Source organism: Mobula hypostoma, chromosome 10 (genome assembly GCF_963921235.1).
Source record: "Mobula hypostoma chromosome 10, sMobHyp1.1, whole genome shotgun sequence".
NCBI classification, from domain to species: domain Eukaryota; kingdom Metazoa; phylum Chordata; class Chondrichthyes; order Myliobatiformes; family Myliobatidae; genus Mobula; species Mobula hypostoma.
The window spans coordinates 95,709,988-95,736,495 of record NC_086106.1 but is presented as its reverse complement, the minus strand read 5'-3'; the positions used below and the strand labels follow the sequence as shown (position 1 = coordinate 95,736,495).

Here is a 26,508-nt window from a genome sequence, read left to right as displayed (position 1 = left end):
TTAATGAATATACTGCTGGTGGCTGGTAAAATGACCTTTACCAGGAAAATGACCTTTACAGGAGAGCCCAACTTTAAATGTATGGGTGGAAATTACAATGGACATTTACAAAATGGAGAAGATAACAGCATCTGTTAATCATAAGTTGGAAAAAATGGTTTAACTACACACCTCATAGGCCTGATTTTATTCTCGCATCAATGAATATGTTGTAAAAAAAAAGATCACTCCCTACTCTGTACATAGTTTTCTTCTTCCGATTGTTCTTTCTTTCCTCTCCTTTCTATAAGTGTATACCTCAGATAAATATTATGTGGAGATTTGTGACAAATATAATTATATGATATATATGTAAAGTATTTGAAATACATCTTATGGAAAGTTTTGTTTAATGATGAACTTCAATAAAATAAATAAATTACAAAAAAAAATACACATTTGTTGCTTTGTGCCCTGAGCCCATAATCTTCCAATCTTTTTAACACTGTCTTGAGATTTTGGAGATATTCCGTGTCATCATCACCAATAACAATGTCATCCAGGGAACACTGAGTGCCCGGACAGCCTTGCAACACCTGGTCCATAGCTTTCTACCAGAGTGCAGGTACTGATGCTACTCCAGAAATAGGCCTATTATAGAGATAAAGCCTTTTGTGAGTGTTTATGGTGAGAAACATTGTGGACTCTTCTTCCATTTCCATCTGTAGTTAGGCCTCAGCTAAGTCCACTTTGCTGAAGCGTTTTTCCTCCAGAAAGGTTTGCAAATACATCTTCTATTCTGGGCAGATGGTATTGATCTACTTTCAATACTGGGTTAATGGTTAGATTGAAATCATCACAGATCTTTACAGACCCATCCTTCTTGGCTACTGGGACCACTAGCATAGTCCGTGGGCTCCATTCAGCTTTGGAAAGAATTCCTTCAGTCTCCATGTGATCTAGCTCACTGACTACTTTTTCATAGGTAGTATAAGGAACTAGATGGGCTTAGTAATACTTGGGTGTAATATTTTCATTTAACACTATCTTACCCTTGATATGTTTGGATTTTCCAACACCATCTTTGAACACTGATGTGGCATCATCGAGTACCTTTCTTAATTCACTTTCAGTGGACTATATAGCAGGAGATGTGGCATGCAAATGGGGGATAGATCTCCAATCAAGTTGTAGCTGTCTCAGCCAATCACTGTCTCACAATGCGGTCCCTCTTGTTTTTACCACATACACGCCCAACGTAGCTTGTTGGCTGTTGTATTTCACTATTAAGAATGTCATTTCCACAGGAGTTATATTTTCTCCAGTTTAAGTTCTTACTTGGATATCTGCAGGCTCCAGTTTAGTATCTTTGAAATGTTGTTCAAACTCATTTTGTTGAATGACTGAAACAGCTGAGCCAGTATCAAATTCCATTTTAATTAATTTGCTGTTCACTTTTGGTGTTAAGCTATATTGCTTGTCTCTTGTTAATTTTCACATTATAAATTTTAGGGCTACAGACTCCTATGTCATTATCAGATTCTTCATCAACAGGATGCAGATTAGTGCTCTTTTTGAAACTGCAACTTGACTTTCTATCCTTTTCTCTTCCCTGTGTAGACCATTTAAATTTATCTGCCAGACATGTTGTTTGTATGTGTCCTACTTTATTGCATTCTCTGCAAGTTTTGCCTTTAAATCTTCATTGGTCTGGTGTATGTGAGCCCCTGCCACAATGGTAACAGAATTTGTTTGGCCAGGCAGGTTTTTGTTTAGACGTTGCAATTTTGTTCATAATCACTTTCATTCCTGACTACAACTCAACTGCATCTCTGGCTGCTCTTTCCATTGATACATCAATTTCAACTGTTCTTTTCAATGTCAGTTGTACTTCAGTTAGAAGCTATTTTTGAATGCTTTCTTGTAAGACTCTACAAACTGAATGATCTCTCGGTGCATCATTAAGCCCATCACTGAACTGACAAGTTCAGACAATCTCTTCAACTCAGGAACACAAGCTGAAATGAACTCCCTTTCTTTTTGATTCTGCATATGAAACCTAAAGCATTGTACAATCAACAAAATTTTTGGTTCTAAGTGTTCCTGCATTACATTCATGATATCAACAAAATTCATTTTGGCTGGCTTGGTTGGAATGGTTAAACTTCTAAGCAAACTGTGTGCATTCCACCTATTGCACTCAGTAACACAAACACTCACTTTTGATTGGCTATTTCATTTGCTTCAAAATACTGCTCAATTCATTCAATATACATCATCCAGTTATCTGTTGTGCAATTGAATGTGTCTATCTTTTGGATGTAGCCAGCAATTTCAGCTCTTTGTTTTACTTATGATTACTATCACCTGGTACTCACTGTTCAATTTTGTCCATTTTCTACCATTTTTAACTCAACCATCTCTCTTCCCTTTCGAAGAAACACATGCTGTTTTTTTTAAACTCAAGTGTCTTTCTCCCCTTGCGAAATAATAAAACAATGCTGCGCTTCAACAGGTAGATATTCAACTCGGGTTCAGTTTAATACTTACACATCGCCACTGTTCTATTTTGAAACTCTACAAATTAATCAGAAGAAAAATACAGGATCCTGGGGAAACATGGGTACTTAGTTTCTCTTTGACGAGGCGTTGATGTATGAGGTGGTGGTGCAGTAATGTATACCATTCACATACATTTACATATAACCCATAAACAAACAAAGTACTTACAATATTATGTAAATATTACTGAAATAAGCCAGCTGGTGTAGTGGCATCCACACCACATGTCAGGGCGAGTGTTTCTGGGTTCAAATCCCGCCAGCTCCTTGCATACTTTCCATCCATGCTAGGTTGAGTGTCAAGCTAGAAACTCAGCCTCATAATAAATAGACAAAAATGCTAAAGGGATGGCAAGGTTGTTGCCTGATGCGCCACAAGGCATGGAAAGTAACATCAGTTACTGAAATATTGAATACACAACCGAGCCTAGTGACCTGGTGACATGACAACAACCTTTCCGTCAGTGCTAGCAAAACAAGTGTGCTGGTTGTTGACTACAGAGAGGGGATGCTGCACATGCTCCTGTTTACATCAATGGTGCTGAGGTTGAGAGTGTCAAGAGCTTCAAGCTCCTAGGGATGAACATGATTAATAGCTTGTCCTGATCTTGTCACTCAGACAGTGAGCTGTTCACCGTTTACCTATGCTGTGCACCACATACACTTTTAATTAAATTTTATTAACTTATGGTAAGTGTATTGTGAGTGCACTGTGGTTCAGAGGAACGTTGTTTCATTTGATTGTATATATGTAGTCAGATAACAATAAACTTGAACTTGGTCCGACCATAAATATGCCAAATCCAAGAAAGCTCACCAGCGCCTCTACTTCCTCAGGTTGGTGCTGAAGAGATTTGTCATGTTGCCTTTTACCCTCACTATTTTTTTCCATGCACTATAGGAAACATCATATCCAGATGCATCATGGCTTGGTATGGTAACTGTTCTGCCCAATACCTCAAAAAGTTGCAGAGTTCTTCAGCACATAACTGAAACCAGCCTCCATGGACTATCTACACTTCGTGCTGCCTAGGTAAAACAGCAAGCCTAATCAGACACCACCCACCCAGGACATTCTCCTCTTCTTCCCCCTCCCAATCGGGCAGAAGATACAAAAGTTTGAAGGCATTTACCATCAGGTTGAAGGACAACTTTAGTCCCACTGTTATAAGATTATTAAACAGTTCCTAGGACAATGGACAATCTACTTGTTATGCCCTTGCACCTTAGTGCAATGCAGGTAGACAATATCTCTGGAACTTTAATCTGAACTCTTTTATTGCTTTACCTTATGCTATCGCAATCCATTATTGAAATGAATTAATCAATATGAATAGTATGCAAGAGAGTTATTTACTATACTTCAGTACACGTGCAATAGTAAACCAATTTAGTGTTTAATTTTGATCTATATTAAAATGGGAGCAGGAAAAAATTGAACAGAGTATATTAAAAAAGCAATGAATAACAAAGATTATCAAAGAAAAATCAAGACTAAAGCCAGAAGGCACAAGAGCAAAATAAGTCCCTTTGATCCTGGCTGATTTATTATTTCCTCTCAACCCTGTTTTCCTACCTTTCCCGCTCTGACAAATCAAGAACCTATCAACTTTCTGTCATGAGTACATAAGAAATAAGAGCAGGAGTTGGCCATCTGACCAGTCAAGCCTGCTCCGTCATTCAATAAGATCATGGCTGATCTGGCCATGGACTCATCTCCACCTACCGGTTCCCCATAACATTTAATTCCCCTACTATGCAAAAATCTATCCAACCTTGTCTTAAATATAGTTACTGAGGTAGCCACTGCTTCATCTGGCAGAGAATTCTACAGATTCACCACTCTCTGGGAAAAGCAGTTCCTCCTCATATTCATCCTAAATCTAGTCCCCCAAATCTTGAGGCTATGTCCTCTAGTTCTAGTCTCACCTACCAGTGGAAACAACTTTCCTACCTCTACCCTATCTATCCCTTTCATAATTTCATATGTTTCTATGAGATCTCCTCTCATTCTTCTGAATTCCAGCGAGTACAGTCCCAGGTGATTCAACCTGTCCTCCTAGTCAAACCCCCTCATCTCTGGAATCAACCTGCTGAACCTCCTCTGCACCGCTTCCAAAGGCAGTATATCTTTCTTCAAGTAAGGAGACCAGAACTGCACAGTACTCCAGATGTGGCCTCACTAGTACAGTTGCAGCATAATCTCCCTGCTCTTAAATTCAGTCCTTCTAGCAGTGAAGGCCAACATTCCATTTGCCTTCTTGATAGCCTGCTGCACCTGCAAACCAACCTTTTGTAATTCATGCACAAGCACTCCCACGTCCCTTTGCACAGCAGCATGCTACAATTTTTACCATTTAAATAATAATCTGCTCTTTCATTTTTCCTTCCAAAGTAGATGACCTCACATTTAGCAACATTGTACTCCATCTGCCAGACCCTTGTCCAATCACTTAACCTAACTTAAAAACTCACTAACTCTCCATATCTTCTGCATAATTTGCTTTTCCACTCAACTTAGTATCATCAGCAAACTACACCTGGTCCCCTCTTCCAGATCATTAATGTATATCATGAACAGTTGTGGGCACAGTACCGACCCCTGCAGCAAACCACTCAACATTGATTGCCAACCAGAGAAACACCCATGTATCCCAACTCTCTGCTCTCTATTAGTTAACCAAACCTCTATCTATGCTAATACATTACCCCCGGCTCTATGCATCCTTATCTTATGGATAGGTCTTTTAAGCGGCACCTTATTGAACACCTTCTGGAAATCCAAGTAAATAACATGCATCTGTTCCCCTTTGTCGACTGTGCTCATTTTATCCTCAAAGAACTCCAGTAAGTCTGTCAAATAGGACCTGCCTTTGCTAAATCCACGCTGCGTCTGCCTGATGGATCCATTTCTTTCCAGATGCCTTGCTATTTCTTCTTTAATGATAGCTTCAAGCATTTTCCCAACTACAGATGTTAAACTAACTGGCCTATAATTAACTGCCTTTTGCCTACATCTTTTGCTGAACAGTGGCGTGACATTTGCCATCTTCCAATACCGTTGGGACCTGTTTAAAGTCCAGAGCATTTTGGTAAACTATCACCAAAGCCTCTACCATAACTTCTGCCATTTCTTTTAGTACCCTGGGATGCATTCCATCAGGACCAGGGGACTTGTCTATCTTCAAGCCCACAAGTTTGCTCAGCACTACCTCTTTAGTGATAGCTATTGTATCAAGGTCCTCACCTCCCATCGCACCCATAATATCTCTCTTCAGTATGTTAGAAGTGTCCTCCACTGTGAAAACTGACACAAAATAGTCATTCCAAGCCTCTGCCATTTCCTCATTACCCAATATCAATTCCCCTTCTCATCCTCCAAGGGGCCTACATTCACTTTAGCCACCTTTTTCCACTTTATATTTATAAAAACCTTTACTATCTGTTTTTATATTTTGTGCTAGTTTATTTTCAAAATCTAGCTTTCCTTTCTTTATTGCTCACTTGGTGGTTCTTTGTTGCTTTTTAAAGTTTTCCTTATCTTCCAGTTTCCCACTACTCTTGGCGACTTTGTATGCACAAGCTTTTAGTTTGATGCCTTCTTTTATTTCCTTAGTTATCCAAGGCTGGCTCTTCCCACCCTTGCTTTTAACTGGAATATACTTTTGTTGAGCACTGTGAAAAATCTCTTTGAAAGTCTTCCACTGTTCCTCAACCATCCTACCATACCACCTGCATTCCCAGTCCACACTAGCCAGATTTCCCTCATTTCATTGTAGTCTCTATTGTTTAGGCATAATACACTGGTTTTAGATCGAAATATTGCACCCTCCGTTTGAATGAGAAACTCAATCATACTGTGATCACTCTTTCCAAGAGGATCCTTAAACACAAGATCACTAATTTTACCTGTCTCATTGCACAGGACCTGATCTAAGATAGCATGTTCCCATGTAGGTTCAATAACATGTTGTTCAAGAAAGCCATCACAGATGCACTCTCTGAAGTCCTCCTCAAGACTCCCTCAACTAACTTGATTCACCGAATCTATGTGCAAGTTAAAGTCCCCCATGATAACTACTATTCCATTCTTACATGACTCAGATATTTCTGCCAATGTAATATTAATATATTCAGTGGCCAATAAACAGCTCCCAATAGTGAGTGTTTCCTTTTACTATTCCTAATCTCTACCCAGATAGATTCAACATTCTGCTCCTTAGATCTTATATTGTCTCTCACTATCACCCTGATCTCATCTTTAATTAAAAAAGCTACCCCACCTCCTTTACCTTCCTGCCTATCCTTTCATGTCATCTGATATCCTCAGATATTTAATTCCCAATCCTCTCCACCCTGCAACCATATGTCTGTAATGGCCACTAAATCATACCCCCTTGTACTGATTTATGCAACAAGTTCACTGACCTTGTTTCGAACACTACAGGCGTTAAAATAAAGTTCACTTACGTTCATAATGCTTTTAAAATCTTGTCATCTTTTACTCTTCTGCATGACTTTTCTTCACTCTGCTCTTACTTTTCTCTTTTTTATTTTTTGCATTTTCTTTATCTTTATCCACACTTTTCATTTTTACTTTACTTCTCCAATCTGTTGAATCCACCCCCCTACTATTTAGTTCAAATCCCAATCCACAGCCTTAGTTAAGCGATCACTAGGATCCAGGTCCCATAATGGTTCAGGTGCAGCCCATCCCATTGGTACAGCTCCCTCCTTCCCCAATGCTGGTGCCAATTTCCCATGAATTCAAACCCACTTCTCCCACACCAATCCTTCAGCTACACATTTAACTCTCTAATCTTCTTGACCCTATGCCAATTTGCATGTGGCTCAGGTTGTAACTCAGAGATTACCGCTTTTTTGGTTTTTCAGTTTAGTCCCTAAATGCTCCAACTCCCCTAACAGAACCTCTTTCCTTGTTCTACCTATGTCATTAGTACCCAGATGGACCACAACAACTTGATCTTTCCCCTCCCACTGCAAATTCCTGTAGGTCCGATAAGATGTCCCAAACCCGGACACCAGGCAGGCAATACAGCCTTCAGGATGCTCTATCTTTGTGACAGAGAACTCTATTCCCCCACACTATACTATCCCTAATTACCATTACATTACAGTGTGGCTGGGGTGAAAATAAATGATGTTGAAAGTTTAAGCAAATCCGCTGATATAAAGGTTGTGAGTGGTGGTAAAAATCTTCTGAGGCGTATATATTTCAATGCTAGGAGTATTGCGGGGAAGGCGGATGAGTTGAGGGCGTGGATTGACACGTGGAATTATGATGTTGTAGCAATTAGTGAAACTTAGCTACAGGAGGGGCAGGACTGGCAGCTTAATATTCCAGGGTTCCGATGTTTCAGATGTGATCAAGGAGTTGAAGGTGGGGGAGTAGCATTGCTTGTTAGGGAAAATATTACAGCAGTGCTCAGGCAGGACAGATTAGAGGGCTTGTCTACTGAGTCCTTATGGGTGGAGCTGAGAAACAGGAAAGGTATGGCCACATTAGTGGGATTGTATTACAGACCACCCAATAGTCAACGAGACTTGGAAGAGCAAATCTGCAGAGATAGCAGGCAACTGCAAGAAACAAAGTTGTGGTGGTAGGGGATTTTAATTTTCCATACATTGATTGGGACTCCCACACTGTTAGGGGTCTAGATGGTTTAGAGTTTCTAAAATGTGTTCAGGAAAGTTTTCTAAATCAGTATATAGAGGGACCAACTAGAGGGGATGCAATATTGGATCTCCTGTTAGGAAACGAATTAGGGCAAGTGACGGAAGTCTGTGCAGGGGAGCACTTTGGTTCCAGTGATCATAACGCCATTAGTTTCAATTTGATCATGGACAAGGATAGATGTGGTCCTAGGGTTGAGGTTCTGAACTGGAAGAAGGCCAAATTTGAAGAAATGAGAAAGGATCTAAAAAGCGTGGATTGGGACAGGTTGTTCTCAAGCAAAGATGTGATTGGTAGGTGGGAAGCCTTCAAAGGGGAAATTTTGAGAGTGCAGAGTTTGTATGTTCCTGTCAGGATTAAAGGCAAATTGAATAGGAATAAGGAACCTTGGTTCTCAAGGGATATTGCAACTCTGATAAAGAAGAAGAGGGAGTTGTATGAAATGTATAGGAAACAGGGGGTAAATCAGGTGCTTGAGGAGTATAAGAAGTGCAAGAAAATACTTAAGAATACTCAGGAGGGCAAAAAGAAGACATGAGGTTGCCTTGGCAGTCAAAGTGAAAGATAATCCAAAGAGCTTTCACAAGTATATTAAGAGCAAAAGGATTGTAAAGGATAAAATTGGTCCTCTTGAAGATCAGAGTGGTCGGCTTTGTGCGGAACCAAAGGAAATGGGAGAGATCTTAAATAGGTTTTTTGCGTCTGTATTTACTACGGAAGCTGGCATGAAATCTATGGAATTGAGGGAATCAAGTAGTGAGACCATGGCAACTGTACAGATTGAAAAGGAGGAGGTGCTTGCTGTCTTGAGGAAAATTAAAGTGGATAAATCCCCGGGACCTGACAGGGTGTTCCCTCGGACCTTGAAGGAGACTAGTGTTGAAATTGCGGGGGCCCTGGCAGAAATATTTAAAATGTCGCTGTCTACGGGTGAAGTGCCGGAGGATTGGAGAGTGGCTCATGTTGTTCCGTTGTTTAAAAAAGGATCGAAAAGTAATCCGGGAAATTATAGGCCGGTGAGTTTAACGTCGGTAGTAGGTAAGTTATTGGAGGGGGTACTAAGAGACAGAATCTACAAGCATTTGGATAGACAGGGGCTTATTAGGGAGAGTCAACTTGGCTTTGTGCGAGGTAGGTCATGTTTGACCAATCTGTTGGAGTTTTTCGAGGAGGTTACCAGGAAAGTGGATGAAGGGAAGGCAGTGGATATTGTCTACATGGACTTCAGTAAGGCCTTTGACAAGGTCCCGCATGGGAGGTTAGTTAGGAAAATTCAGTCGCTAGGCATACATGGAGAGGTGGTAAATTGGATTGGACATTGGCTCGATGGAAGAAGCCAGAGAGTGGTGGTAGAAAATTGCTTCTCTAAGTGGAGGCCTGTGACTAGTGGTGTGCCGCAGGGATCAGTGCTGGGTCCATTGTTATTTGTCATCTATATCAATGATCTGGATGATAATGTGGTAAATTGGATCAGCAAGTTTGCTGATGATACAAAGATTGGAGGTGTAGTAGACAGTGAGGAAGGTTTTCAGAGCCTGCAGAGGGACTTGGACCAGCTGGAAAAATGGGCTGAAAAATGGCAGATGGAGTTTAAAACTGACAAGTGTGAGGTATTGCACGTTGGAAGGACAAACCAACGTAGAACATACAGGGTTAATGGTAAGGCACTGAGGAGTGCAGTGGAACAGAGGGATCTGGGAATACAGATACAAAATTCCCTAAAAGTGTCGTCACAGGTAGATAGGGTCGTAAAGAGAGCTTTTGGTACATTGGCCTTTATTAATCGTAGTATTGAGTATAACAGCTGGAATGTTATGATGAGATTGTATAAGGCATTGGTGAGGCCGAATCTGGGAGTATTGTGTTCAGTTTTGGTCACCAAATTACAGGAAGGATATAAATAAGGTTGAAAGAGTGCAGAGAAGGTTTACAAGGATGCTGCCGGGACTTGAGAAACTCAGTTACAGAGAAAGGTTGAATAGGTTAGGACTTTATTCCCTGGAGCGTAGAAGAATGAGAGGAGATTTGATAGAGTTATATAAAATTATGATGGGTATAGATAGAGTGAATGCAAGCAGGCTTTTTCCACTGAGGCAAGGGGAGAAAAAAACCAGAGGACATGGGTTAAGGGTGAGGGGGGAAAAGGTTTAAAGGGAACATTAGCGGGGGCTTCTTCACACAGAGTGGTGGGAGTATGGAATGAGCTGCCAGACAAGGTGGTAAATGCAGGTTCTTTTTTTAACATTTAAGAATAAATTGGACAGATACATGGATGGGAGGTGTATGGAGGGATATGGTCCGTGTGCAGGTCAGTGGGACTAGGCAGAAAATGGTTCAGCACAGCCAAGAAGGGCCAAAGGGTCTGTTTCTGTGCTGTAGTTTCTATGGTTCTATGGGTCTCTTCTCTCCCCCCTCTTGAATAGCTCTCAGAACTATGGTGACAGAGTTAGGTTGCTCATCCTTCCTACAGCCCCCACTCTCATCCATACAGGGAGCTAGAATCTCAGACCTTTTGGACAAACTCAAGGGCTGAGGCTCCTCCAGCACAGTCTCTCAGATCCCACTACCCGCCTCACTTGTTGTCACACCCTCTTGTCCCTGATCATAGACCAAATTTGAGGCAACTAATCTAATGGATGTGATTACCTCCTGAAACAGAGAATCCAGGTAACTCTTCCTCTGCCATCATCCCTGCTCGTGTCTCCTTCCAGTTAATTTTGACCTGCTCCTTTCTCATGCCTCGATAATTCCCTTTAGTCCACTGTAATAATTCTGTCTTAAGCTTCTCCCTCTCAGATTGCTGGGTGGTCTATCAGATTATAATCACTGCATCCTAAGGGTTCCTCTACCTTAACTTCCCTTATTAAATGTGTTTCATTACACAACATCAAAACAACCCTTTTCGTAGTGGGCTCAACTGCAAGCTGTTCTAAAAAGCCATCTCATGGGTGTTATACAAATTCTCTCTTGGGGTACAGCACCAATCTGATTTTCCCAATCTACCTGCATACTGAAATCCCTCATGACTACAGTAACATTGTCCTTTTGACATGCATTTTCTATCTCCTGTGTAATCTGTGCCCACATCACTTTTTACCAAGTCACCCCATCTCGTCTGCATACCTACCTGTCTTTTTGATACAATGTGTATCCTTGGATGTTAAGCTCCAACTGTGATCTTCTTTCAGCCACAACTCAGTGATGTCCACAGCAAAATACCTGCCGTTCTCTGCGCTACAAGATCATTTACCTGCATACATTCAAATATCACAAATCAGTCCTGTATTTGTCACCCTTTTAGGTTTTGTCCCCATATTACAATGCATTATTGCCCTATCATCCTCCTGTCAGAGGCTGCAGCGGGACATTGATAGGATGCAAAACTGGATACGACCTTGGTCAGACCCCACAGAGTACTGTGCTCAGTTCTGGTTGCCTCACTACAGGATGTGGAAACCATAGAAAGGGTGCAGAGGAGATTTACAAGGAAGTTGCCTGGATTAGGGAGCATGCCTTATGAGGATGGGTTGAGTGAACTCGACCTTTTTTCTTTGGAGCGATGGAGGATGAGAGGTGACCTGACAGAGGTGTATAAGATGATGAAAGGCATTGATCATGTGGGTAGTCAGAGGCTTTTTCCCAGGGCTGAAATGGCTAGCATGAGAGGCCACAGTTTTAAGGTGTTTGTAAGCAGGTACAGAGGAGATGTCAGGGGTAAGTTGTTTTTTTTTTGTTGTGTTTTTTTTAAAAAACACAGAGTGCTGAGTGTATGGAATGGACTGCCGGCAACAGTGGTGGAGGCAGATATGATAGGGCCTTTTAAGACTCTTGGACAGGTACATGGAGCTCAGAAAAGTAGAGGGCTATGGGTAACTCTAGGTAATTTCTAAGGTAAGGACATGTTCGCCACAGCTTTGTGGGCCAAAGAGCCTGTATTGTGCTATAAGTTTTGTTTCCTGAGAGTCTCACTGCACACTGCATCTAATTGTATACACATTGTCCCATTCTCAGCCTTATCACTGGTCACCATACCCCTCCACCCCCACAACAGCTCCAGCAAATCTGCTAAGGATATTGGCACCCCTCAGGTTAAGGTGGAATGTTATTACTCAAAAACTTATCAACCTGTTTAAAATATACCCAATAACTTGGCTTCCAGACATCTGTAGCAATGAATTACAGATTCGCCACCCTCTGGCTGAAGATATTTCTCATCTCTGCTCCAAAGACATACTCTTTTATTCTGAGGCAGTGCCATCTGGTCCTAGACTCTCCCACAACAGGAAACATCTTCACATCCACTCTATATCCAATATCTAATATTGAAAAATATTTCAATATTAAGGCAGTGATTTACTTGAAAGGGCTTACATTGAGTTAAATGAGAATGTAGAACCAAAGTTCATTCTTATGAGACCCTTGAGATTGTAGTTCTACCAATTTGCAAAATGCCATTTTGCTGGCAATGACCATGTTTATACAAATGTCACAAATAGTTTGTTATGGTAACAAATATTCCAGAGCATTATCACTATTTTAACTTGAAAAGAATTTTGACCCCTTGTCAATAGAAATATTCCAGTGCATTGTTGAAGACTCCAGCTCCCTCAGTCACCCTTTGCCTTCCTTCTGCACTACCACTTGTCTCTGGCCATGTCTGCTGGAGTAGTCTTTTACCTGCTGCAGCTTTAACCCATTTTCAGTTCCAGCCTTGCTGTTTAGTTGCAATCCCTGTCCTAATGTTGTTGTATCTTTTTCATAATACATTTTTGCACCAGTACAAATTTCCTCCACCATGCAAACCATTTTTATTTGTTTGCTACATACAAAATAGTTAACCTATTTAAATCAAATACATCAAGAAACTGCCATCTCACAGGTTACATTCAAATACTGATTTTTTTAAATTTTTGTAGTTTGTTGCACAGGACAATTACATAAATACAAATAATCATTTAAGAATTACATTCATTTCTTTATGTATTATCACAAATTTTATTCAAAATCCTCATTCCTCAACTGTCACAAGGTGCTATTGAGAATACTGAACTTTTTTTGAATCTAGTGATCTTTATTATCATTATACATAGGTAAAATGAAACTGTTTGGCTTCCTCTCAGGCAATTAAATAAAGCAGTAGATAAAAACAAGACAGTAATAGAAAAAGTATTAAATAGATAAGTAGCAGAAACTAAGTTGCAGCAGCACCAGAATATCACGGTAATGCACAAAGTGCCGTTAGTGCAAGTATTTGAGTCCTTGCGTGTGCTCACAGTTTCAGTCATTGTTCTGTGGGAGTGGTGTGATGGAGGCCACAGCTCTGGGATAGAAGCTGTTCCTCAGTCTATTTGTTCTGGCTTTTAGTGTCCTGAACCTTTTGCAGGACGGCAGCAGGTCAAACAGGGAGTGGCTGGGCTGTGTGGTGTCTCTGGTTATGCTGATTGCTTTCCTCCTGAGTCTGCTGGAATAGATGGTGTCCAGTCCTGGGAGCTCCATCCTGACAATTCACTAGGCTGCCTTCACCACGCAATGCAGGTCTTGTTGCTCAGCGGCTGTGCAGCTGGCATACCACACTGGGGCGCTGTAGGTCAGGATGGTTTCAATTGTGCTTCTGTAGAAGTTAAGCAACAGCTTTTGTGGGAGTTTGGCCTGTTTCAGCTTTCTGAGGAAGAGTTTTTGTTGTACCTTTTTTTTTACAAGCAGCGAGGTGTTGGTGGTCCACGTTAGCTGTTTTGACAACTCCAAGGAACTTCAGGTTTTCCACTTTCTACTACCTATATATATTTGAATTATGTTGCATGCACTAACTGAACACCCATTAATACCTATTATTTTATTTTATATATTCCTGGCATTGAATATATTATGTCCCTATGGGCAACAGATTGATAAATACATTTTTATTACTTTTTCAATGTATGTATGTCCATCCACAATTGCCCTTTCCAAATTGCTACAATTCCTGTGGTGATGCAAGGTACAGAATTCAAGGATCTTGACCCAATAATGATGAATAGTAGAGCGATTTGGAGTGAAATTTTCAGATGTAAAAGTTCTTGCAGTTGCTGCCCTCGCTCTTCCAGATGGTGCAGGTCACAGGCTAGCAGGAGCTGGAGAAGAAAATAATTGGAATTTTGCAGTGTTGTATGTTGCATTTATGCAAGTAGCTTAACAAAGGTAGAGGAGGTGGGTTGAGGTGGGAGGTCTTCACGAGCGCATGCGCACGTGCGCATGTCTGTTGGTTAGGGTATGGCATGGCATGGGGGTGAGGGCAGGGCAGTGGGAGATGGTGGGGGGGGGAGAGAAGAGACTTTGATCCTACTATACCCAGGCAAGCAGTCCCATTTGTCCAATTCCCCTACCCCCATAATCTTTTCCTTGTACTCTGGGAACGTCTCTCCAACATGCCTATCAACTCTTCTTCAATTACCATCACTAAGAAATAACTTACAGCAGCCAATTAACCTAGTAGCATATCTTTGAATCTTGGACAGAAACCAGAGAACCCAGAGGAACCTCATGTGGTCACAGAGAGAACATATATTCCAGACATCACTAGATGTCAAGATCAAACCTGGTTCCTGGAGCCAAGGGCAGTAGCAGTAAGAGCTGCACTATCATGCTACCCTAGTTATCTACAGCACCTCATGTTTTAGTTGCTGAATGGCTCACCTAACATGGTGAGAGTTGAACTCAGATGCATCTTTCATGACCCTGGCCTCTGTGCTGCCACTGTCCCACTTACTGACTCAATTTGTTTCACAACTTTCTACTGATTTTACTTACCTCTTGACTTCTGTATTACTAAATCTATAAAGTAGATGACATTGTTTTTATTTATTCTTGAGATTTCCCAGGTCCACCTCCGATCTGGAGTTGCAGCAAGGAGACCAGCATCAGACCTTAGAAGTTTAAAAATATAAAATGTAATCTTTTGTTTTATTTGGTCACTTCACTTACATCATCAGGATCTAAAATTCATAGCCTCCTCGCACACCAATAGTGGAGGCTGGATAGATTGGGGCATTTCTCTCTTCTGGAACACAGGAGACTGAGTTACGTAAAATGATGACGGCATAGATAAGGCGGATGGCCTTTTTCCAGGGAGCAAATGCTCTAAAAGCAGCAGCATGGAGATTTAAAATGAGCTGAAAAGTTCCGGGGAGCAACTTTTACTTCCCATGGTGGTGGGTATGTGGAATGAGCAGCTAGAGGAAGTGATAACCACAGGTTCAAATGCAATGTTTTAAAAACCACTGGACAAGTGTATGGGTTAGAAAAGTTCAGATATAGGCCAAAAGCAACCAAATGGGACTACATTTAATAGATACCTTAACATGGACTAGCTGGGCCAGTTTCAATGCTGCATAACACTAAGACTCATTACCGTTAGTCTTCCAAAATCCCATCAATATCATACACCTACCCCAGCCTATTTCAACTCTTGACTTCTTGAAGTTCACTTGTTTTATCTGCAACTCTAATGCTCAAGATCTGTACACCACAGTCTTCCAAGCATTTTCTTCACCAGTTTGGAGTTTGGGTTCCTGCCAGTTAGTGTCTCAGTGGCAGTTTTTGGGTCTATATCAAAGAGAAGCATTACCCTTAAAATTCTGACAGTGATTTTCCTTTTAGAAACTATGAAACAGATACACATTTCTCTGCCTGACAGTAGGATTCCATCAGTGATAAGTAAAATATCATTCCACAGGCTAGACACAAGCACTCATTACAAGTCCACCAACTCATAGAGCTGTACGAGTTACCCTTGCAAGTGGAACAAGTGCCAGACCTATCCCTACAACACATCCCTCAATACCATTCAGGGCCCCAAATAGTCCTTTTAGGTGAGACGACACTTCACCTGCATGTCTGTTGCAGTCATCTACAGTATCCGGAGCACCTGGAATGGTCTCATGTATATAGTGAGACCCGATGTAGATTAAGAGACCACTTCGCCAAGCACCTTTGCTCCATCTGCCACAAAATGTGGATTTTCCCAGTGGCCACCCATTTCAATTCTACTTCCCATTCTGACATGTCAGTCCATGGCCTCCTCTACTGCCACAATGAGGCCACTCAGGCTGGAGGAGCAACACCTTATATTCCGTCTGGGTAGCCTTCAACCAGATGGCATAAACATCGATTTCTCGAACTACCAGGATTCCACACCTCTCTTCTCCTTCACCATTCCCCATTTGTTTCCCTCCCCCACCTTTTTTCTTACCTGTCCATCACCTTCCTCTGGTGCTCGTCGCCCTTCCCTTTCTTCCAAGGACTTCTGTCCTCTCCGTTCAGATTCCACCTGCTCCAGCCCTTTATCTCTTTTATCATTCAACTTTCCAGCTCTTTACTTCACCTCCTCCCTGTTTAAACTATCACCTGCCACCTTGGACTTGCTCCTGCCCTCCCCTCCCCCACCTTCTTAGCCTGACTCCTTGCCCCTTCCTTTCCAGTTGTGATGAAGGGTCTTGGCCTGAAACATCGACTGTTTACTCTTTTCCAAGAATGCTGCTCGGCCTGATGAGTTTCTCCAGCATTCTGTGCATGTTGCTTTAGATTTCCAGAATCTGCAGATTTTCTCCTTTGTCATACAGCTATTTCTCTGGGGCTTCCTGCAATGCAAAAATAGAACATAGTACTGTACAGCACAGGAACAGGCTCTTCGGCCCACAATGTCGTGCCGAACCAGATAAATTAGTAATCAAATTGCCACTAAACTAACCCCCTCTACCTACACAACCTTCACATTCATGTGCCTATCTAAAGGTCTCTTAAGCCTCTACCACCACTCCAAGCAACACCTTTCAGGCACCCACCACTGTGTTTAAAAAAAACTTAACCCTACCTTAAATACATGCCCTCTTATTTTAGAAATTTCAACACTGGGAAGAAGATACGGGCCGTCTACTCTTTCTATGCCTCTCTTAATCTTATAAACCTCTATTCGAAATACTCACAGCCTCCAATGCTCCAGAGAAAACAACACAAGTTTGTCCAACCTCTTGTTACAGCACATCCTCTAACCCAGGCATCATCCTGATAAACCTCTCCACCCTCTCCAAAACCTAACATCCTTCCTAATATGTGACCAGAACTGCACGTTATACTCCAGATACAGCCTAAGAGTTTTATAAAGCTTCAATATAACTTCCTGACTTTTGAACTCAATGCCTTGACTAATAAAGCAAACATTTCATTTGCTGTCTTAACCACCTTATAACACTGTGTAGCCACTTTCAGGAGGCTATAAACCTGGAGCCCGAAGATCCCTCTGCTCATCAACACTGCTAAAACACCCTAGCATAAGATACCCCAGCTTTCACCTCCCTAAACTCCACGTCCTTCTCCTTCATAAACACTGATGTAAAGTACTCATTATGGACCTCACCCACAACCTATGCATCCAGGCAAATGTTCCCTCCTTTATCCTTAAGTGGTCCTACTCCCTCCCTAGTTATCCTGTTGTTCCTGATTGCTTGGGATAGAATTGCTTGGGACTCTCTTTAACCCTACTTGTCAAGGACACTTCATGGTCACTCCTGGCTTTCCTAATTCCCTGCTTGAGTTCTTTTCTGGCTTCTTCATAATCAAGGGTTCTGTTTGATTCTTGACTAAATTAATCACCTCCCTCGACTTGTCCTTCCTTCTGAATGGAAAATACCTGTCCTATACCCTGAGCAGTTGGTTTTTAAACCCCTTCCTCATTGATGAGGACTTGCCCAAAAACAGCTGTTCTCAAATAATTCACTAGTTCCTGCCTAATGCTCTTGTAATTTGCTCTGCTCCAACTTAATCCTCATCTCTAGCTAACTTTCAGTTTAAGGAGCTGTGGTATTGTGTTTGTTCACCAAAACTACTGATGAGACCAGAAACCAGGAGATAGAACAAAGCCGGTATACAAAATAAACCTTTATTCAGTAAAACCACACAGCTACAAAAACCCAACTGAGCATCCCGAGCAAGACTACTTAAACGGTTTACCCAAGAACATTCGAGACATTGTTAGGAACAACAAAAGTCAGCTTGAGATTGGCTGTCAACCACACGCGCCTGAAAGCACAACAGGTTCGTCAAACAGATCAAACTACACCTTCATCTCCTCCATGGAGTGTTCAATTTACCCCGACCAAATCATAGTCATAGTCATACTTTATTGATCCCGAGGGAAATTGAGTTTCATTACAGTTGCACCAACCAAGAATAGAGTACAGATATAGCAATATAAAACTATAATTAAATAACAATATGTAAATTATGCCAGGAAATAAGTCCAGGACCAGCCTATTGGCTCAGGGTGTCTGACCCTCCAAGGGACCACCAGTACCACCAGAGCCACAAGCAACATCATGAAAAGATTGCCACCACAAAGGACTGACTGCCAGCACAAGCTGGTTGTTCCAATCCAAGTTAACCCTCACCTCAAATCCTAAAGGTAATCTTCAAGAAGGGTGTCACAGTGAGCCAAAACATGTCACAGTTCCCTAACTGCTCATTCACTGAAAGGTCAGTCATCTAAACAGGCTTACTACCCTACACCAGATCCAGTACAGTCCCTCCTCTTGTTGGACTTTCAGCATATTAATTTAAGAAACCCTCGAGTGCACCTAACAAATTCTGCCCCATCCAAACCTCTTGCACTAAGATGGTCTCAGTTTATATTAGGGAAGTTGAAGTCCGCTTTGACAACCCGATTGATTTTACACTTAATTCTACCCATATAGACTCAGCCCTCCATTATGTCCCCTCTGAGTGCAGCTTTGATATTGTCTCTGATTAGTAGTGCAACACCCCCCACCCACTTTTACCCCCATCTTTTCTAAAACATTGAAACCCTGAGACATTAAGCACCTATTCCTTTCCCTCTCTCAATCATGGCCACATCGTAGTTCCATGTAGTGATCAATGCTCTAAGTTCATCACCTTTGCCCATAATACTCCTAGCATTAAAATATTACTTTGCTCTTGTCTCTTCTTACTGGCCCTGACAGTTACCTTTCTCTTTCATCTCTCTACTTTCTGACGGTGCACTGGATCTTATCCCCCTGCCAAACTAGTTTAAACTTTTCTGAGTAGCACTAGCTAGCCTCCCAACCAGCATAATGTTTTCACTCCAATAAAGTGAATCTCAATGCAAGCTCCAGTAACATCATATGCCTGAGCATGCTGCAGCCTGCAGGGATCCAAACTGTCATTAGGTTTTACTCTAAGAGATATTCCCTTGGTTCAATCTATCCTTCCTGACCTTCTCTGTTCCAAAAAGCATTCCCAAGACCTATACATAAAACATTAACTGCTGAGTGCTTCCAACATCCTACTTGATTTTCTTTATATTATGAGGCATTAAGCAATGTACTCGTTTAGTACATCCTATATTAATTTCAACTCCCTGTCCATCTAATCCACCACACCTCAAATTTGTTCAAGATGTTGCATGTGGCACATTGATGACACCTAACATTTTATTGTGATTTTGACCAGAACTTTGAAACCACGCACCTGAGTAAGTCAAAGGTGGAAATTCCATAGTTTAAATGGGGCTCCAGACTCTAAAGCATAGCTGACTGCAGATAACCCTTTGGGTTCTTTGTGCTTTGTATTACAAATAGGGAAGATGATAAACTTCCGGTAAAAGGATGGGAAAAGAAAGAAGCTATCAAAAAGACCAATACAGCAAAATGCTAGTGCCTGCTCCTGATTGTGCTGACAATAGATCAACAAGTACAGCACAAGTAATGATGGCTGTAGTAATACCCACTTGTCTCAAATTATCTGCTCACTCTGCTTTCTTAAGCCTGATGTTGCACATCAATACTCACAACTCTTCTTGAAGATACAACCATCCCCTCTAAAAATGCACACTTTTGCATATTCAGTTCTGTCCAGCCACCAAAAATCATTATGTAATGCCTTTCTCTCACACACACTTATATACTATCTGATTATTCTGCCCTCCGACAGAAACGAGAGCATGGACCAGAGAGCAGAAGCTGCCACTGAACAATTGCTACTTACACTTGCGTAGCTAGACATTAAAAGTAACCTGAAAATCAGTGCCATCTACACACATTTCAGGCTAGTCATTATGTAGTTGCAGTCATCAAAAATCAATAGTACAGTGTAATAAAGATAATCGCAATTAATCTTACCATGATAGTCCTAGTTTATGCCTTTATACACCAAAGATGCAGCAAATGAATACTGAAGAATCCTCAGAAGTTACTCATTCTGAGGATGAACAAGTCACGAGCCTTACGTGGACTACACACCAGTGCAGAAAAGTACAATGAAATTGCTAACAAATTTGGTTGGCGCAGGTCACTCACACATCACAAGCAATCAATTGCACATGAAGACGGTGTTAGGAGCACTGCTATGAGAATTAGCTACACTATATCTCATGAATCATCAATGAACAGGATACTTCTAAAAGTGTGACTTACTTATAAACCACACAATGCACACTTGGTGAGACTAGGGGAAACCAACTCAAACACAAGTTAGCATGCTGTTACAGCACTTTAGGAAGTTGCTCTGAAAGTAGCAGAGGCATTGATTAATTTCTTATTGCTTAAGTGGCTCCACTAGATGAGAAGACAACTAATAGAACCCAACTATTTCACTTCTAAGAACAGGTTGAGGCTATAACAAGGAAGGAAAGAAGGTTGGTTATTCATTATATTAGAAAGGGTGAGGTATAATGAGACCTGTGCATCCTTGTGCACCAATCAATGAAAGCAAGCATGCACAAGTAACAGTTTGGCCTTCATAGCAAGTGGATTCAAGTACTGGACCAGGACTGCCTTGATAAAGTTATGCAAATTCTTGATGAAATCACAAGTTAAATGCTGTGTACAGTTTTGGTCTCCTTATCCAAGGATGGATATTCTTGCAGGGCATGACTGACTGATTCTGGTTAGTGCCACTAAGAGAGATTGGGTCACAGGTTATTCCCATTGATTACAAAAATGCAGGAAAAAAACACCAGTCCAAATGTAGCAGGAAAGTGGTGAGCCAAGACTGAAACAGTGGCAAGGAGAAATTAGGGGTGGGTCAGGTATCTACGTATATCAATCACTTCTCATCCACTGGTCTATTTTCTCTAAGCACAAATACGATCCAAACCCAATAGTAGATAAAGATGCAGCAGTTTATAAGATTCAAAACTCACATGTCAACTAAGATAATCTCAACAGAATAGGAAGAAAAGCAATCAATCTCTAGTGATGTCACAAAGGTTCACTAAATAGCATTAGCAAGCAGAGATTTAGTTTAAAGCAAAGATTTTTATTAACCACTTGATTGACAATTTAGTAGTTTAGCAACCAATGCATCTTAAGAGTTGCCCTGGCAGCCAACCAGCTTCCTAATATAGTAAGATCAGAGGTAGACTGCCAGAAGAAAAAAGCATTAATGTAGTTGCTTGAGGTTGTTGCGAGCGTCATTTAATCTCTTAGCAATTTCAAATTTGCACTCTTATCATTGTACAGCTAATTCTAAGAGTTGATTAACACCGCTAACTGATAACTAAGACTGTCCCACAGAAGTGGCAGGAATGCCATAGGCACAAACAGAAGTGCTTGTTCATTCTAATAGCTGTCATCAGAAATAAGATGAAACTCCTGCTGCCGTGTGGTAATAAATGGAAAGTCAGTGAAAAGATGGTGTTAATAAGGTACAAGGAAGAAAATTGAAGCTATACTCGAATAGAGGGTGGTGAACATAGCTATCTAATAAACGTTTAGAGTGTACAGATTAGGTGCGAAGGATGTCAGGTTTTGAATGATTTACTGGAATGAGTTGTGTAAACAGGCTTCACAAGGTTTTGATAGGTAATTTAAGCCAGATAATGCTCACCTGTTGTTTTAATGTGGTATGTAGCTTTTGCCAGTGATAGACTTGGCTTCCAGTCAGGCTGTGAACCTTGAAGGACTCCACAACCAACAAAATTGATCCAATTGAGGGGGTAAGGTCTCCCTAGGTCCTTAACAACACTAAAAGGATTGCATGCAGTGGCATGCAGAAGTTTGGGCACCCCAGTCAAAATTTCTGTTACTGTGAATAGTTAAAGTTAAAGGCATCCATTAGTCTTGTCAGACCACGGATCTGCACCTGGAAAGTCTTCACTCTCCAGGGCGCAGGCCTGGGCAAGGTTGTATGGAAGACCAGCAGTTGCCCATGCTGCAAGTCTCCCCTCTCCACAACACCGATGTTGTCCAAGGGAAAGGTATTAGGACCCATACAGCTTGGCACCAGCGTTGTTACAGAGCACTGTGTGATTAAGTGCCTCGCTCAAAGACATAACACGCTGCCTCAGCTGGGGCTCAATCTCACCAGATCGCTAGTCGAATACCTTAACTTGGCCACGTGCCCACACAACTGTGAATAGCTAAGTGAGTAAAAGATCTAATTAGTCAGGGTATCAAGGGATATGGGGATAAAGCCTGGAAATTGGAACTAGATGGGTGAATAGCTTAGCTCATGGGGGAGCTGCGGAGCAGACTCGATGGGCCGAATGGCCTACTTCTGCTCCTTTGTCTTGTGATCTTGTGGTAGAGGGAAGAATGAATTCAATTAAATACCAGCAAATTCTGGAAGCAAACATCACACCATCTGTAAAAAAGCCGAAGATGAAAAGAGGATGCCTTCTACAACAGGATAATGAACTTAAACACACCTCAAAATCCACAATGGACTACCTCAAGAGGCACAAGCTGAAGGTTTCACCATGGCCCTCATAGTCCTCTGACCTAAACATCATCAAGAATCTGTGGATAGACCTCAAAGGAGCAGTGCATGCAAGACAGCCCCAAACAAGAATTGAAAGAGTCTTCGCTGGCTACAAAAAGCATTTACTTGCCAAAGGGGGAGTTACTAAATACTGCCATGCAGGGTGCCCAAACTTTTGCTTCAGGCCCTTTCCCTTTTTTTGTTATTTTGAAACAGTAAAAGATGGAAATAAAAAAAAATTTCTTGCTTAAAATATTAAAGAAATGTGTCATCTTTACCTTTATGCCTTTTGGAAATCAGTTCATCTTTTACTCGCTTAGCTATTCACAGTAACAGAAATTTTGACTGGGGTGCCCAAACTTTTGCATGCAAGATCCTCCCAGAGCTGCTCTCACCTTGTTTCAGTGATTCCTTAGCAAAGCTTGCAAAACAGGTAAATATCAAAAAGATCACATCTTATTTGAGATGCATACCCCTTATAGAAGAAGTCAACTGCCCATCTCTTCTCAGTAAAAATCAGAGATTAGCAAACTGAAATAGCATAGGCAAAGTGCATCCACTTAATTTGGGGGCTGCTAATGTTAGTGATCATAGACATACAAGGGGATTAATAAATCCAGGGGATTCAGAATAACCTTTGATACCCAACATGGGTTGAAAATGCAGAAAATATCAATGTGGTATAGTTGAGATTAATACAATATATGGAACTTTGCAGATAGTGCCAACATTATGATTTAGGATCACCAAAACAATCAACAATTAAGAACAGCTGAGCCACTAGCCAAAAGAATCGAATTTCACAGAAGTAAAAGTTTCAAGGTGTGATCAGAAGAACCACTGAACTAGCTTGAAGTTTTTAAACTCAGGTAAAATAAAGATGGTTCAGTGAAAATAATGTGCCCACGTCATGTAGCTGCAGTACCCAACTAGAAGTAAATAAGAAAAACTTGCAGGAATCAAGGACCACGTACTCCCAAGAGACATCTCAATTCTGTTTACCCTCAAACCACCAAAACAAAAAAAAAATCTGGACTAGTTCCAAATATCTATCAACTCTCAAAACTGCCTGCAATCACTTAGAATACCTGCTGCTACTCCAGATGACAGATTAGCAGTGATAAGACTGGTGAGGCCGGTGGTCAATCTTAAACCAGAAAGTATCAAGTTTTACTGATACAACCAATCAATGACATTCAGGCAAGCTTCTCTTCCATTAAAACTGGCATATTCAGTACTGAAAATATAAATTGGTGTTCGGCACATCGAGTAGATAGTAACATTTGTGTTGAAATTGACAAACACAGATGCTCAGTGATTATCCTCTTTCCACCATAATACTACTGGGCCAGACTCCAAAATCCGCTCAGCTCATTATAGTTGCCCAATGTAGTTCCAGGGTTATCAATATCCTGGCAAGGATAGACTGCAGACAGCCCAGGTAACAAAGGTCTATGAAGAGCCGAGATTCCCTTTGCACACCAGGGGTCTTTGAGAAAACATAAGCGATCCAGGATATACACACCAACTAAAAGACAATTGCTTATAAACTTTGAAGCATCATCAGTTGCCAACTTGCAGTTTCCATTGACTTTTAACACCTGCATTATGTAGAGATTACATAATAGTCAATATCTGTTACTGCTAGCCAATTCTGTATAAAAATCACATTTCTCTTTTCAGGGTTCAGAAGTGCAGAGATAGGGGTCATGCAAGTCTCCTTGTGCACAAGTAAAATAAAGTGTGGTTGAATTGTAAGAGTATTCTGGGCACAGTTATTTTATTATCAGCAATGACACAAGAAACAACTTGAATTTCCAAATCTGCCAACATTGAACAATTTGATACCCAGTTATGCACATGGTCTTGACGGACTATAATTGAATTCTATTCATAGCCAATCTGTTGCCATCACGTGCATAGTTTCAACTACATCAGGCAGAACTACAATATTTGTTCTAAAGCAAAAGCACATACTTACCAACATAACTACCTTGAATTAGAATTAAGTATACTGCTAATAATACTTCCTTTTTGGTATGGTCACAGGAATTTCAAAGGAATTGTTGCATTTTCCTTAAATGCACCATTTCTACTGTAAGTGTAATCATTTTTTCATCTACAATTCAGAGTCAATGTTTGAGAGTATAAACCTTTCCCCTATAATGATGTTTCTAATTCAATTTCACAAATGTTCACGTCCTTAAATTGAAAAATTAAACAAAGTGATTGCACAGCTCTACAAAACAATTTATGGAAATTCACATTCCACGTTTGTAACCTAGTACCATACTTGCTGTTGGTGGAAGCTGTCACATACAGTGCCTTGCAAAAGTATTCAGCCCCCAGCTCTCATTGATAAGTATTACAACTAAGGATTCTGATCAATTTAACTGAAAATTTTTAAATTGTGAATCACATGCTTTTTTTAAAAAACAGTACAGCCAACAAGCAGGGAACATTGTAAAGCATGAAAAACTAAAAATTCAAAAACCAAAATGGCAGTTCAGAAGTATTCATCACCTTTTGCTCAGTACTTGGTTGAATCACCTCTCACAACTGTTACAGCCAGCAAGTCTTTTTGGGTAAGTATTAGTTTTGCACAATGTGATGGAACAGGATTTGCCCATTCCTCCTTGCAAAATTTGTTCAAGGTGTGCCAGGTTAGTTGGGGGGGGGGGGGAGGGTGGCAATGAACAGAAATCTTGAGGTCTTGCCAGAAATGTTTGATAGGGTTAAGGTCAGAACTCTGGGGTACTCAAGGACATCAATTTTCTTCATTTGGAGTCACTCTATGGTTGCTCTGGGTTTTGGGTTGTTGTCCTGCTTTAAGATGAATTTGCTTTCTGGTAGAGGTAGTTTTTTTTTTAATCCAAGGTCTCTGTATTTATCTTCCCATCAATCCTGACCAGATTTCCAGTCCCTGCTGCTGAAAAGCATCCCTATACACTGATACTACCTCCACCATACTTTACAGTAGGAATGGTGTTACTTGACTGATACCCAGTATTAGATTTATGCCAGACACCACATAGTGTTGAGGCCAAAAATGTCCACTTTTGGTGGCCAAAAGTGTCATCCAACCACAAGAGCTCCTTCCTTACGCCATTTTATGAGAGATGCTTTGAAAAGCCTTTACAAGCAAAGATATACTTTCAAGCCAGGGCTTCTTCCTTGCCACTCTTCCATGAATGCCCTTTTTGTACAAGGCCTTATTGGGTAGCCTGAAGCTCATCTTCAGTTGCAGCCACCAACTTCTGCAGGACACTCAGTAAATATTGGTGTGACAGTAGCCTCTCTTACAACTGCCATTCTTCCATGGCCTAAAGCAGTGTGGCTGTAGCTTCGCATTTTTCCCCACTTTTTCCATGATGAACTGCACTGTGCTTTGAGGTATTTTCAGTGCCTTTGAAATGGTCTTCTACCCGTCCCTAGGTTTTTGCTTCTTTATCATCAATTTTCTACATCAATTTGAGTGAGTTGATAAGGTAATAGACAGTATACCCAAGGAAAGTTTTTGGTTTTGAATTTTTAGTACATTGT

At 41.0% G+C, this 26,508-nt stretch overlaps 1 protein-coding gene across 5 annotated transcripts in view; it reads right to left on the bottom strand.

Moving 5' to 3' along the window:
• Positions 1 to 13,010: 13,010 nt before the first annotated feature.
• LOC134353053 (non-POU domain-containing octamer-binding protein-like) overlaps positions 13,011 to 26,508 on the bottom strand; it is a 100,432-nt gene continuing 86,934 nt past the window's right edge. For 3 of the 5 annotated variants that reach the window (XM_063060894.1, XM_063060895.1, XM_063060897.1), the window contains one exon: positions 15,662 to 26,508. This exon is cut by the window's right edge and continues 17,812 nt beyond it. The gene's annotated coding sequence lies outside the window, so the exon portion shown is untranslated. The other 2 variants (XR_010019532.1, XM_063060893.1) reach the window with 2 other exon arrangements.